The sequence below is a fragment of the Oryctolagus cuniculus genome, chromosome 4 (assembly GCF_964237555.1).
Source record: "Oryctolagus cuniculus chromosome 4, mOryCun1.1, whole genome shotgun sequence".
NCBI classification, from domain to species: domain Eukaryota; kingdom Metazoa; phylum Chordata; class Mammalia; order Lagomorpha; family Leporidae; genus Oryctolagus; species Oryctolagus cuniculus.
The window spans coordinates 22,427,894-22,440,970 of record NC_091435.1 but is presented as its reverse complement, the minus strand read 5'-3'; the positions used below and the strand labels follow the sequence as shown (position 1 = coordinate 22,440,970).

Sequence of the window (13,077 nt, the reverse complement as noted above, 5' to 3'; positions counted from 1 at the left end):
AGCATCTTATCCTACTGTTATAGCAATGGTCCCAATGCCCAGTGTTCTTGAAACATGTATACTAATAAAAATAATAACTTAAAGACATAATTGCCTAAAAAAGAGATCAATTTTTAGTACTTTTAAAAATCTGATGGTAGATGAATCTTCTTTCTTAATTTAAACCTTGACATTCTTCCCCCTTTCTCACTACATAGTTCAGAGTTCATTTCTATGGTTATAAATGTGTTATATACCAGAAGGTCATTTCATGCTAGCCAAAGAAGCAATGATCTTAGCAAGAAATTGCAATAAATCTCAAGTAAAGATTGGTTCTTACAGCCTTCTCACACATCTACTTAGAGAACTGACTACTTATTTTGTTGTTCTCCAAATTTGTTGCCTTTAAAGCAGCTAAATTATAGTAATTTTAGACACTCCCTTTCTATAGTACTCATTACCTTAGCAGGAAGTGAAATACTTATGGGCACTAGTATAACAAGAGTCATACATTTCCCATGGAAGTAATTATCAAAGTTTAAAATAGGAATATTTCACCTACTAACCACTTTATTTACTTAGCAATTACTGCAGATTTTACAGCGTGTCATCCTACAGACAAAAGCTGTAATTGCTAAAACAAGAAAAGTTCTTTTCAATTCTTTTTAACCGGGAAGGAAGATTTTATTTAGGACTATTGATGTAGATGAGAGAGTTTTAATTAAACAAATTGAAAGGCGAGGAGTTTTTAAGCACTATGGTGAACCAGTGGCAAAATAACTGGAGGTGGTAGGAAGGAAGTTAGAGATTAGCCTGTGTATGTGAGAGGGGCCTAAGGAAAGCAAAGCATCTGCAGAAGCTCACCTTGGAAGCAGTCCAGCATTCTACACTTCGAAGTCCTGCCCATACCCCGATAACTTTGCAGGTGGTCTCAGCCTGCTCCCCAAGGAAAGCTCCCCAGGAGAATCCTCTGTCTTCAGCTCCAAATGGGTTACTTGGTCTGATAACAGGGAGCAATAAAGCCTGTACATCCTTCCTCCAAGGCAGGCATCCTAGGGGAGGCTCCTGTGCCTGGGTGCTAGTTGGGCTCCTCAGTCTGCTAGCACTGAGGAGCGAAACCTTAGGGAGAATTTCACCTGATTCACAGGCAGCAATGCCTTTGTCCTGGAGGAGGGAAGGGGGAGGGGAAGGAGAAATGGTTGGAAGAAATTGGACACTTTCTCTTATAAGACCCAGTCTGAAAGCACACTGTACTCTCAGCTCTCAACTCTCTGCTGAGCTACCTCCTGGACTGTCTGGTGTGTTCTCTCCATTCTACCACATAAGGTTGCATTGTCCATTCTGAGTGACTGGCACTGTCTCTCAGATTCTGTCTCATCTTTTCTGACTGATGATGCCCTACCCCATTAAACTTTGCTACCTTGCTGACCACTGCTCTCTGTCTCATATCCGAATTCTTTCTTGTGCAAAGAAAAGAACCTACACCACCCATTCCACTAACATAGGAAGTGACAAGGATTGTAATTAATATGAATAAGCCATCAGTATTTGTTAATTTTGACTTGAGGAAGTTAGGCTCATCTCACACCAAGACTGGTTCACTCTTTCTTACTTGCTTGTTTACCTGCCTTGCTTTCTCTTTTCCTTCCTTCCTTCCTCTCCCTCCCTCCCTCCCTCCTTCCCTCCCCCTCTCTCTCTCTCTTTCCTTCCTTCCTTCCTTCCTTCCTTCCTTCCTTCCTTCCTTCCTTCCTTCCTTTCTCTCTCTCTCTCTCTCTCTCTCTCTTTCTCTCTTTTTCTTTCTTTCTTTCTTTCTTTCTTTCTTTCTTTCTTTCTTTCATTCTTCTTTCTTTTCCTTCCTTCCTTCCTTCCTTCCTTCCTTCCTTCCTTCCTTCCTTCCTTCCTTCCTTTTTCTTCCTCTCTCTCTCTCTCTTTCTCTGTGTTTATTTTCTGACATTGTGGATTTCAACATGAAAATGAAACAGTGCCTAATGTAAAGCTAGAATGACACCAGAGTTATTATTTGAATTTCTTTGCTAAAGACAATCTAAAACATTCACAAAAGGGAAAATTCACTCAATGATTTTAGTGAGGTGTACATGGAAGAATCGATGGGTGAAAAACTTCAGTATGCTAAGAAGTTGAATTTTCTGTCTTGCCCCCTCTAGTCCTTTCAGCAGGCCCACACAATGCTATATTTGCCCTCTTCATTAATGGGGGCCTACAAAGATTTGGTCCTTCCACACATTTTATCTATCGACATCAGCTGTGAGCCTTCTCAATAGGTGAACTATGAACATCTCTCCCTGCCCCATCTCAGGAAAATGCAAAAGATGATTGGGACTTTGTCCATAAGCCCTAGTAACATTTACCTAAGGAAGAAGGATAACCCGTTGTGTCAATGATCATCAGAACAAGCTAGTGAATCCTCGTATTGTTTGATGTAATTTCCACAGTAAGAATATAAATCTCAATTATTAATGTGTATATGACAGATGAATATATGATCTGAACAGAGGATAAAATTAAATTCTGAATGTTTTACCATCAGGTTATTTTCTAGAAAATATACATTTAAAAGTCATTCTAGACTAATTGACCACATAGAATCATTCACTTTGACCAGATTTTTAAGTAAATGAGGAAATTGACCAAACTTTGTGTCACCTAATGAGCACAAAATACTCTTTAGCTGCAATTGAATATTTATTCTACCTTGTCATAGCTAAATTAAGGTAGATAGTTTCAACAATTTTCAATAAAATATTACTATAGGATGTTGGAACAGAATATATGATTGTACATAGACTTTGTATAAAAGCCAATCTTTGCTCTCCAAATAAAAAAAATGTAGTTTCTAAATATGCCTGATGTCAGAAGAAGCTTATTTAAGAATTTACTATGGATGATATATAAAATGACAAGCCTAGTTAAGTTGGGAGCCTATAGCTGTACCCTAGGGATCACATCCTTAGCAGCAGCAGCATCAATACATCCCAGTGATTATGCCCCCACTCACTATATACATTACTATATTCCATTTAATATTACCCATAACTCCTGGATTTAGATTTAGTGAATTATATTTTAAACTAAAAAAAAAAAACAGAATTAGAGAGATTAAATAACTTGTTTCAAGATACACAGAAAATTTTGAGCCGATTTTTGAGTAGTTCTGCAGTTTGAGTTGTTCTGCTGTTCTTGTATCAACCACTATCATACATCCCATAATTTATCTTAGGCATTCCCTTGAGAATTATTCTACTAAAATATATCACACAGCCCAGTTTTTTTTTTTTTTTTCTTGCAATGGTGGTCTCCAGAGAAATTCTCTAATTCCTCATCTCTACAATATCTGATTTTTCTGTTGAAAGTGAAATGTAGCTTCTGAATTTTTCAGTCTGCCTACTTATGGCTAAAATTTACAGCATATTCTTGGCACATAAGTTTTACTTTTCCTAGTTTTTCACAGTGTTATTCTCGCCATATCATAAATGTTTTTATTCCTTACCTAATGCAAATTTCCATAACCCAAATCCAAGATATTGGAAATTTTAGAAATAAAATGCTGCTTAGACTTGGAGACATTACAGTGAGTTAAATTTGTTCTTTGTAGAACTCATTCTCTAGGGACCATATTACTTAGATCCTGTTACTAAAATATATGAATTGAAAGAGAGGACAAATCAGGGAAAAGCTGGTTCAAGTCGTGCAAAGGGCAAACCTTTTTAGAAGGATTTACAACCCAATTATATAAGGTCTAAGAGTCTGGGCAAGTTATTGAAACTGTTAATGTTATTTTACTAGAGCAGAAATTAACTGTATTCAATAATGGAATTACTATCTAGACCTTCAAAGGACACTTAGAAATATTTGTTCTTACATGATTTGATTCATTTATAAAGAATTTCCTGAAGCTATTTACAATTATATGATTGTTATAAGAAATTTTTTTCTTTAAATTCAAATACAAACCTAGTTTATAAAATAAATTCAACTGGGGGGGGGCGGCGCCATGGCTCACTTGGTTAATACTCCACCTGCGGCGCCGGCATCCCATATGGGCGCTAGGTTCTAGTCCCAGTGCTTCTCTTCCAGTCCAGCTCCCTGCTGTAGCCCGGGAGGGCAGTGGAGGATGGCCCAAGTGCTTGGGCCCCTGCACCTGCATGGGAGACCTGGAGGAAGCACCTGGCTCCTGGCTTCGGATCGGCACAGTGCTGGCCATGGCAGCCATTTCGGGGGTGAACCAACAGAAGGAAGACCTTTCTCTCTGTCTCTCACTGTCTAACTCTACTTGTCAAATAAAATAAAAAAGAAATAAATAAATTCAACTAGGATTAAAGCTAATGCATTTGTTAATTAATCCTAATTTTCACTATTTTTTATTTCTTTTAATGATTAACAGTCTCTGAAAAGGTACAAGTCTACAGAATATTCCTTTGCAGTTAGAATTGTCTTTCTGAGTCAAGAACTGAATAAAACTCTCAAAAATTTTTTTCAGGGACTACTGTGTTCAAATAATTATATTTTAATTTGCAAAATGTCATTAGGAATGTCCTTTCTATAAACATGGATGGCAAAATAAAAAAGGCTCAAAAGGAGATAAACAAAATATGTTTTCAATTGTCAGTGAAGAGTATGAAAGCACGTATTGTTCATGAAAAGCAGAGGAAATGTTCAGTAATTCATGGATAACTTGAGCTACAGAGAAACTTCTCTTCAGATATGTCTTGAGGCTTGAGGAGAAAATGGGTTTTCCCGATCATGTGCTTCATGTAAAATAAAACATAAAGCTGCACATAAAGGTTTGGTTTCAACAGTGGACCCATGTTTTTTTTTAAAAAAATTAGGCAATGAAACAAAGGAAAATAAAACCAAAATACCTTCAGGAACAAAGCGATTCCACCTGTAGCCTCTGTCCTTTTTATCACCCAGCAGGACAAAATGCCCAATCAATGTAAAATGCAGCATATGCAATCCTGTAGTCTAAATATTTTTGGTGATAACTTATTGCACATTCCACTTGCCAGTTTACCACAGCAATAGAAAACTGGCCGCTTGTTGTTTCACACTGTCCTTGAGCCCCAAAGTGAAATTGAAGTCACCAGTAAAATGATCTGGATAAAAAGTTTGTGGCTGTGCTCAGCCAGCTAGCTCCACCCTCCGGGTGTGAGCCAACCCGGGACACTGCTGTGTCCTGCTCCTTGGTGGCACTCTCATCCTTGAGCAGGTAATCAGGCAACTCTGTGTTCTGCTCTACTTCTACAGGAGTATCCTGGACCGGAACCAGCATCTGTTCTCCACTTTCACTTTTCACAACTTACTGAACTTCCATAACCTTGGTTGATGCTATTGCTGATGTCAAAGTCTCTGCCTTCAAATCTGAATGGATTTGCACCACATATCTTTGAACAGCCATTTGAAAAGTAAAGCCAATAACATCTTTAATTTTTGACAAAGTTTCTTCACATAGATTTCTCTGAGATGTATCATCAAGACCATCTTTATGCAAAACCACAGTTTTAGCACGTTTGTTTGTAGTTCCCAGAAAAAATTGAGCTTTCTTTCAACGTGAATGCATTTCATTGAAGCTATCTCCACCTGCCATATTTGACGATTGCAGAATGTCATAGATTTCAGAGGCCAGGAGTTTTGTTTCTCCTGGAGTTGTGAAACAGACTCTCAAATTCTAATACTTTATTGGAAATCAGGAACCACCTTCGTTCCTTCTTTTCAATGGTGCTCTGATGAAAGCCTTTGTAAGACTGAGAGATGCTTAATTTTTTGAATCAACCTGACTGGTTCATGGAATGCCAGATATGTGGCCAAGCATTCAGGTTATGTTTATGAAGGGGGTTTTATTAAGATTAGCCTTTGATAAGTAAACTGAATATAGCAAATCATCTTCTCTAAAGTGGGTGGTTGTCATATAAGCAGTTGAAGGCTGGAAAAGAATAAAATGTTGAGTGAGAGAGAACTTAAACCTGACAGATTTGAGCTGAGACATCAGGTATTTCCTGCTTTCAAAATGAATCAGAAATGTCTATTATTCCTGGGTCTTGAACTTGGATTTTGGGATTCCAAGTGCTTTATCAGTTCTCCTGGTTTTCAGGTCTCTGGACATGGGGCATAACTCAACTTGCAGCTCTCCAGGATTCCTGGATTACTGATATGTCCTGAAAATCATGGACATGCCAACCTCTATAATAAATGAACTATTTTTATAATAAATCATATATATGTGTGTATAAATATATTTATATTACATTTGAATTATATATACTATGTATATTATGTACCTATATTTTACTTCTGTTTCTCTGGAAAACAATGCCTATAGGATAGAAATAAAATGTAAAATTCTATTAAAATATGGTTGTTTACAAATATTATTTTTTCATTTTACACTTTGGTATCTCTAGCATTTAAACTAGTGATTTCCAGGTACCAAAAATAAAGAGGCTGGAGGAGTCAATGAGAGAGCATATTTAAAGTTTTTAAGAGTCAATATAGACTTGTCCTATGAGAAATTAGAGTATATATATATATATATATATATATGGAAACACTTGACTACTAAATAGAACTGCTGTGCTGTTATTAAATAAAGTCCAGATAAAGTATCTGAGACTCTAGTTTCTATCCTTAGTCTATTTGACTCAGAAAATTTTTTAAAGATTTATTTATTTTATTTGAAAGGCTTAGTTACAGAGAGGCAGAGGCAGAGAGAGAAAGAGAGGTCTTACATCTGCTGTTCACACCCCAAATGGCCACAATGGCTGGAGCCGATCCAAAGCCAGGAGCCAGGAGCTTCTTCCAGGTCTCCTATGTGGTTGCAGGAGCCCAAGGACTTGGTCCATCTTCTACTCCTTTCCCAGGCCATAGAGGAGAACTGGATGGAAGTGGAGCTGTAGGGACTCGAATTACCACCCACATGAGATGCTGGCATTGCAGGTGGCGGCTTTACCCACTACACCACAGTGCCCTCCCCTCAGCATTCAAATTTTGAGATTTTCCTGAAAGCTGTCCTGTGCCTCCATTCTCTCATTTCATGGAAATTGTAGAATTTGCTCTAAAATTATATATTTTATTTCAGTTGTAGTGATGATCAGATTCATAGCCACATTGACTGATGCATTCATTCACAATATCTGTAACTATGTGATCCTGAGCTGCCACTCTTGTTAAATATGAACATACCACAGTGAGCATGATAGTCAAGGTACCCATTTCTAGAGAATATGAAGAGGAGGCAGGTCACAAAGGACAAATGAGTGAAAAAATACATTTATATAAAAATTTCAAAATGGAACAAGATCTGAAAATAAAGTATATTAAGGCTCTGATTTGGAATGAATTGGAGTTATTTTAGATGGATTTTTTAAAAGTTCATTCTGCAAAGTTGATTCTTGAGATATAACATGATTTGCAGAAAAGAACTAGCAATGTACTGATTGGAAGACAAAGGTAAACAGAGATGGAGGGTAAGGGTGAGCTTAAAATGTTCAGGAAGAAGATCTCTGCCATTTCAGGCCTAACAAGCAAAAAATTCTTATGCGTGATCAGCTTTGGTCTTTCTACAGACTAAATACATGTAAGTAATGGCAGCCTTACAAGTTACTTGTGGAAGTCGGCAAAGCCATGTTCTGAAACCACTTGGAGAGCTGCACGATAATCAGAAACATTGGTTATTTACTTTAAGAGTACAAGGCATAAGTGCTTGCTGTTTTCTGCATGACAATTTTGAGATATATCTGTTATATAAGAAGAAATTACATGCACTAATACAGTCAAGAATTTAGATTTTTATAGTGGACATTGTGGTGCAATGAGAAGTTGCTGTAAGTCCTACTTCTGCTTTTGATCCAGCTTCTTGATAGAGCACCTGAGATGCAGCAGATTTTTTGGCCCCAGAACTTGGTTTTCTTCCACCCATACATATGAGAGATGTGGATGTAGTTCCTAACTCTTGGCTTCTGCTTGGCCCAGCACCAGCTATCACAGCCATTTGGGAGTGAGTCAGCAGATGGAAGATTTCTCTTTCTTTCCCTCTATCTCTCTGTCACTCTGCCTTTCAAATAAATAAATACATATTTGAAAAAAAGAACTTAGCTTTTAAATACCAAGAGAACGTGGTGACATTTCAAGTAGGGAAGATGACGTGATTTGGTTTACATTGTCAAGCTATTATTTTGTCTTCCATGCAGAAAATGATTTGTGGAGAAAAAGAGACCAACAGCAAGAGACCAACCTGGAACAGAACAAATAAAAACTGTCAATGTCATCTCTGTTGGTGGCCACGCAAATAGAGTGAAGTGTACGTATGATGACTACATTGAAAGGTAAATCCCAAAGTCCTGGATGATGAAAAGAATGTGGAGGAAATGTACAGAGTGACAACGGATATGTTTGACTTTAAGTTTCATGTCTTGAATAAAGAGATGAATGCTGATATTAATTCAATGAGTATAAAGCAGAATAATACAGTAAAAATGTATTGTTTGAAGAACTTTTGTGAAATCCAAGGGCAGGATGCTAAGGAAAAATCAATGTATCTTTGTGAAGCCTGATTTGGAGATTGAGGAAGTGAAAAAAAAAAATCTTTGCAATAGAAATTAGTGAAAATTAGGTGAATTAACACATAACTTCATTCTTAATTCAGTTTCTATGGTGGAGCTAAAAATATTTGTATGCAATGTCCTCCTCAGAAAGGCTAATATAAAATTAGCAAGTGTATTATTTTATGAACTGGCTGAAGTAAACACTAATTGGGTCTTAAGGTCAAGACTCTGTAAGCTTTGCCTAAAAGCTTCATTAGTTTTCTCACCCGGAATAAGTCATTTATCAACTGTGTTGAAATCCCTACACCTATAAACAGAACAGAACTAATTTTCTCAATAAGTTTGGATTGAGCATGAAAATTGTTACTACTTCTAAAATAAATAGCAAAGTAACTTCCAAACTACACACACACAAACACTGCTAAAATGACATCCTGTCAACATTGTGATCATGAATAACCTGTTTCTTAAATTTATTTATTTATTTTTATTTATTTTAAAAGTAAAGAGAGAGGGATTTTCTATCGGCTGATTAGTCTTCAAAAGCCCTTAATAACTAGTATCGCTTCAGGATGAAGCCAGGAGACAGGAATTCCATGTCTCCCTTATGGGTGGGACTTGCTCCCAAGATACTCTGACATTGAATACAATTGTTCTAAGCAGCAGCTTAAACTTCAGTACAATACTGGATTCCATGAATAAAGGGCTTAACACAGAAAACATGAACAATGTTATAAAACATTAATTTAATTTCTGTGGAAAAGTAACTACCATTACATTTCTAAAATGAATTGCCTTGGAAACAGTAATTTCTAGAGTTAATATAAGATTCCTTTTTAAAATTCTCAATATTAGCAAAGAACAACTTATATCTAATAACTATCATGAAGAATAAGAATGTCTCCAAATGTTCAAGGAAAATAACATTTTTAAATTACATATTCTCAACAAATGTTTAGAAATAACTGTGTGGAGTGACTGGGTTCAGTTACTTCTATTTGACACAAGAATTAGTTAAAGGACAAGACTTAGGGGAAGATCAGCAGAGAAGCAAGGTTTGCTTATAAGCAAAGTGAAAACACACAATGTAGAGAAAGTGTTCTTGTTCAAGAGAGAACTGTGCTCAAAAAAGCTCAGGGTCATTCTTTATGTGATCTGGAGGCACAGGGGTTGGAATCTGGTAGGGGCTTCCTTGAATATTCAAAGAGCATGGAATTTGGGGTGGGACTTCAGCACCACCCATGTCTTGGCCCTTTGGTTTAGTTTGGTTTGGTTTGAATTTAAATCTCAGGAGTTGCATGGCATCAGGAGATACCTGATGGCGAGTGGGAGGGTCTGTTATGGCTATTTCATAATAGTGACCTTATAATTAGTTAAAGTCATCATAGGGATATACCCTGATGCCAAATTGAATATTTTTAGCCAGTGATGGAATCCACAGTTTTGTGCACCTGCAGATGTTAGGAGTGTTATGGGTAGTGCAGGCTGGACTGCAACACAGACATGAAAGGCTACAGGGAGCTGCTGATAACCCAGCTCCTCCTTGCCAGATACCTCCTTGCTTATAGCACTCTTCTTTTTTTTATTAATTTATTTATTTGAAAGGCAGAGTTACAGAGAGGCAGAGACAGAGAGAGAATGAAATCTTCCATTCTCTGCTTCACTCCCCACATGGCCACAACGACTGTTGCTAGGCCTTTCCATGGAAGCCAGGAGCCAGGAGCTTCTTCCAGGTCTCCCGCAGGGTGCAGGGGCCCAAGGACTTGGGCCATTTTCTGCTGCTTTCCCAGGCCTTAGCAGAGAGCTGAATGGGAAGTGGAGCAGCCGAGACTCAAACTGGCATTCATATGAGATGCCGGCAATGCAGGCTGAGGTTTTACCCACTATGCCACAGTGCAGGCACATAAATCTCTTTAAAACTGTTGACATCACCAAGTAGTGTGAACAGTGTCATGTGTTCTGGATATGAACAATGTAAATCCTAACAATGTTCTCCACCTGGTAAAGACATTGTGAAATATTACTTACAGATGATAAGTAAATTAATGTGATTGTTTTGACAGCACAATGATGATTCTGAATCTAAAGAGCATTGAAAAGGATACACTGTCATGATGCAGGAATTATGCTTTTGCAACAAGCATGCTTTTCTCTGAAGAAGGGATAGGATTTCACAGTTTGATTTTGAGGCATATTTTATATATCCCAAAGTTGACAGTGGACAATATACCAACAAGGGAATGAGAAGAAATCAATAAAAAACAAAGGAAACAACTCACCAATGCCATATCTTTGAATGTGACCTTGACCTAGTGACTCTGAGCTAACAAATCAAACACATCCAAAGTGAAGTGTCCTAACTTCCAAGATTAAATTACAAGACACTTGTGGTGTTGATCTTACTTGATCTCTCTGCTTCTCTTAGAGCTCTGATTCTGGGAGAAGTCAGCTGCAGTGTTGTGAGAGGTCCTATGGAGAAGCTCAAGTGGCAGAGGACTGATGTCTTCAGCCGAGCCAATGACCCCTGAAGATCTGAAGCCAGCCACATTCACATAGGTGACCTTGGGGCATATCCTCCCACCAGGTTGTATCTCCACTTCCTGCTTGATAAAAACCTTACTTCTTGAATTAAAGGCACCAGTTTAGCCATAGCTGGGTTCTTGATTCACAGAACACAATGTAATGAATAACAGTTTTAAAATCATTCTATTTTCAGATAATTTATGAGGGGATAAAAATACAGGATATTCTCAAGCAAAATTCATTGATTAGCAACTCAGGAATCCCTAGAGCATAAGCAAACACATGGAGATTGAACAACATGATCCTGAATGAACAATGGGTCATAGAAGAAATTAAAAGAGAAATCAAAAATTTTCTGCAAATATTTAATATCACCTTATCCTATATAAAATCATCTCATTCAATACAAAATTCTGTTTTTGAAATTAGAGGCAGTCCTTCGGTGCTCCAGTTAAGATACCACTTGGTGTGTTCAAGTCCACTAAGAGCCTGAGTCCAAGTCTTAATCTGCTTCTCATTCCAGCTCCTGCTAATCCATACCTTGGGAGGTCACAGGTAATGAGTACACACTTAGTCCTTGCCACTCACATGGGAGACCTGGGTGTAGTCCCAGGCTACTAGCTTTGGCCTTCCCCAGCCCTGGCTGTAGCTGACATTTGGGTGGTGAACCAGCAAATGGGAGATTTTCTGAATTTCTCCCCATCTGTCTCTCCATTCCTCTCTCTTTTGTCTGTTTTCCTGCCTTGTCAATAAATAATTTTTTGAAAAAATCAAAATTATCTTTACAAATTGCTTAAGAATTCAAAAATATGTTTAAAGCCTAGACTTATGCCATTATATTTTTTCTCTCCATCAAGAGAGAAAATTAAAGCAAATATTTTTGTGAGAGGAAAAGAGAGAAAAAAGGATTTTTTGTGAAGAAAAAAATGTTAGGAAACACATGGCAACATCATAGTACTACTGCCATCTATTTAAGAAGTTTTAATCATTTGTTAAACAAGACTTTTAATACACTTTCCAATTTCATTAAGTTCTGAACATAAAAATTTTTCAAAACTAAAATTAAGCACTAACATTTGCATGTTAACAGAGCTTCAAAATATAAAGGGGAACAACTTGAGACTGTAGGATAATGTCAGTAATGTGAGGTACATCTTTGCCAAATTCTAAAACAGCATTCTGATCTAAATTTAGGGATACTGGCTGTGAATCAAACATTAGATGGGGATTTGAGAAAACAGTTGTTTCAGCCATGCATCCCAGCCAGGGTAGTGTTGGCAAGAGTGACTCCTACACCAAACTATCAAAAACAGAGAAGGAAACAAAAAGATCCATGACATTTGGACTATTTGGAGATAATGCGTTACAAACAAGTAACTCCAGATAAATAATTTTAAGCAATTCAGTGATAATTTCTTGATAACCCTGCTCTTAGAAAAACTTTGGTTTTCCTCTGGAATTTCCTCGACATTCATTGAGTAGTGGCCCTTCCATCTGGCTTATGTCCTTGGGCTCTGCCCCAGGAGAGCACTCTCACATAAACCTGGATGGGACAAAAGCTATACAAAGCATTGCTGTACATGATAATTCTAGTGGTACAGCATGCGACATTGGAGGAGTTATCCATGCTATGTTCATTGTTTTCCCTTCCAGAACTATTCTTTCCCTCTAATTTTATATTTATATGCAAGATTTTTGGCTTGTGGAAGGACTGTTTGATCTGTGTCCTCACCAATCAAATACCATCAAATTAGTGTTTATGTTTCAACACATGCATTTTGGAAGGAAACAAACATTCAGAGCATAGAAGTTTCACGTGACTCTTAAAAATTCAAAGTCTGGAGCTAGACAGTCTAAATGTGGCCTTGCAGTGGGGTAGCAATTACCTTCTTTACATTTTTGAGTATTGCTGATTTTCTACAATGAATGCACAGTATTTGCATATGCTTGTAAAGTGGTAATTATGAAAGACAAACCACATATATTTTAGCATATATCTTTGTAAATGAAATTTGAA

The 13,077-nt window shown here is 37.3% G+C and overlaps 1 pseudogene; it reads right to left on the bottom strand.

Annotated features, from left to right (window-relative positions):
- Positions 1 to 5,077: 5,077 nt before the first annotated feature.
- LOC100355216 (armadillo repeat-containing protein 1 pseudogene) overlaps positions 5,078 to 13,077 on the bottom strand; it is a 71,340-nt pseudogene continuing 63,340 nt past the window's right edge.